This window comes from Octopus bimaculoides, chromosome 23 (genome assembly GCF_001194135.2).
Source record: "Octopus bimaculoides isolate UCB-OBI-ISO-001 chromosome 23, ASM119413v2, whole genome shotgun sequence".
In the NCBI taxonomy this organism is placed as follows: domain Eukaryota; kingdom Metazoa; phylum Mollusca; class Cephalopoda; order Octopoda; family Octopodidae; genus Octopus; species Octopus bimaculoides.
Genome location: NC_069003.1, coordinates 29,324,569 through 29,327,442, shown reverse-complemented (window position 1 = coordinate 29,327,442; position 2,874 = coordinate 29,324,569). Strand labels below are relative to the sequence as shown.

General features: G+C 34.6%; 1 long non-coding RNA gene across 1 annotated transcript in view; it reads right to left on the bottom strand.

The window, feature by feature from the left end:
- LOC106877239 (uncharacterized) overlaps positions 1-2,874 on the bottom strand; it is an 11,597-nt gene that overhangs the window by 7,270 nt on the left and 1,453 nt on the right. The gene's annotated exons all lie outside the window — the stretch shown is intronic.

The following is a 2,874-nucleotide window of genomic DNA, read 5'->3' as shown; positions in this document are numbered from 1 at the left end:
ATACCTTGTATTTATATATATTGGAGCGAAGACCTCTTCTTCAGGACACTCGGAAAAGCGGTGGTTGGGAAAAGTTTGTTGCTCAGATGTGTGTGGGAGTGTATGGATTGGGGGGGGGGAGATTAAGGAGACATGCATCGACTGCTGTTGAAATAGCAACCAATCTGCTGCGTGTAGTTCTTTCCTGTTGTTAACGGCTAGTTTCATCTTGTTTATAAGAAGGGCTTCCATAATTCTGAGACTGCCCCCGTTGCGTTGGGTTGCCCTGATGTAAACTTTAAAGTTCCGGGCTTTGGCTCTATTTGAGATGTTTCTTTATCGAAGTGTCTGTCTGCATATGTTCCTTTATATGAATGCATAGTTTCCTAGTGGTGATACCTGTGTAGGATGCTCCACATTTATTGCAGGCTAACTTGTACACTACATGGGCTTATTGTTGTTGAAATCCCAATGAAATCCCCTTGAATCTATGTTACAAACCAGCTTTTTCGCTTTCGGCAAGAAATCTTTAAAAACAAATGAACAATGACATACATACATACATACATACATGCATAGATAGATAGATAGATAGATAGATAGATAGATAGATAGATAGATAGATAGATAGATAGATAGATAATACAAGCATACATGTATGTATGCATACATACATGCATGTAGGCATACATAGATACATACATGCATACATACACACATAATACATAACTACATCATGAAAATATATTAGTTTCGAATTTTAGTGACAGAGTGATGGGGCAAATCGGTTACATTGACCCATGTACTGAGATGGTAGTTATTTCATGAACTCCGAAAATATTAAAGACAAAGTTGACCTTGGCAGAATTTGAGCTCAGAAAATAAGGTCGGACAAAATACTGCTAAGCCTTTACGAGGCGTGCAATCGATTCTTCCAGCTCACTGCCTTATTTCGAGAAAAGATATTCAAAGTTATTCGCAGGGTGTGGGAACCATGCGTTCTTAATAACACATCGCGAAAATCTCTGAACATATGACCTTACAGTTGATATAGCGTTGCATAAATTATTAAAGTCATGTAAGTAGTTTTTCCTGACAGATAATCATCGAATGACTTGTTATCAAGCCAGTCTCTGTGGCGTCACACTAATTACATTTGTTTGATTAAAATCTTTGTTGTTTGCAATGTTTTCTGAGAGCTGACTTTATGACTACCGACATATCTATCTATCTATCTATCTATCTATCTATCTATCTATCTATCTATCTATCTATCTATCTATCTATCTGTCTGTCTGTCTGTCTGTCTGTCTGTCTGTCTATCTATCTATCTATCTATCTGTCTATCTATCTATCTATCTATCTATCTATCTATCTGTCCCCTTTTAATCAGTTTATGAATATGTATTCGCGTCTGTGCGTCGATATATATGTGCTTGTATATGTAAGCCTATGTGAGTGTGAGTGTGAGTGCATTTATGAGTGTGAGTGTGTAGATGTGTGTCTGTGTGTGTGTGAGTGTTTGTGTGTTTGTGTTTGCGCACATCACTACATATGTCTGTGCGTTTCTTACTTTTGTTTCGCTGTACGCAACATTTCTGAAACAATATCTGCACTGAAACCCACAAATTCCCTAATATACACCCCAGATCCGAACTCCTTCTGGAGTAAAAACATGAGTAGTTCCATAATAGCGATATAGTTATATTTATTACAAATTTTCGGGTAAAAATTAAATATTCATTTTTACCAAAGGGAATTCAAAAATGACATACATAAGCCGGTAGACATTCTATTATGTCTATTTATTCCAATAGACATGATAAATAGACATAATGGAATGTCTACCAGCTGATGTGTGTCAATTTTGTATCGCCTCCACTTTCTTTTTGCCGTATATATATATATATATATATACATATAGGTTCAAATCTCGTTCGAGGAGGATTTCAATTTCCATTAGCTATTGCTTTGAAATATGAACATACAGATCACGAATTGATGTTAGTGACCTGTCACTTCCAAAGTAAAAAAAAAATTAATTAAGCATTTTAAAACAGATAATATCATTGCTATGTTGGTAACATCCCGAGTAATTTGATCAGTTGACCGAATTATGGCTACGCCTCTAAATGTTTTACATCCAGAGTTAAAGACTCTTTGGGGAAATATTTATTCAGTTTAGTCCATATCTTCAATGTCAATAAATCGAAAGTTTTATGACTGGCGACACAACGTTATTAGTTAATCTTTAAATGAGCTTGCTCTTCCGTTAATTAATGTTGAATTTCCTATTCCTAATAGAATAACACACGATATCAGAATGTTTTATATTGATATAAAATGCATTATGGGAATACGACTTATATGACTTACGCATCGATGGAAATCATATACCTGAAAGATCACGGAAGACCTTAACAATTCTATAGTTTGAAATCTAATGGAATTATTTCCATAGAAGTATATATTTAATAGAACCTTCTTTCCTTAACGATTTTACCTGTTTATTTGTGTTCAAAATTGAAATCGTATTGTTCTACGACTGATATGAATAAGATCACAAAAGAAACAATCTACGAATGTCTAGTGATTGGCTTTCGTTCTTTTTTTCTCTTTTTCATTGTCTTGAAGATTCAACTAAGCGGCACAGTAATCAAGCTTAACTTCTAATTTTCTTGCTAAGCCCCAGGTCAAATTTTAACATCACGTTCCTAATGTTCTAAGTCAGGTATCTAAGGGTTCACGTAATCTAATTTAGATTCTAATTAGAAATTAGACGGCAGTTGTGACGTGAGAGAAATCTCTCTTCTCCTTACAACAAATTAAGCAACTAAACAGGTGATATATATATACATACATACATACATACATACATATACATATATATATATA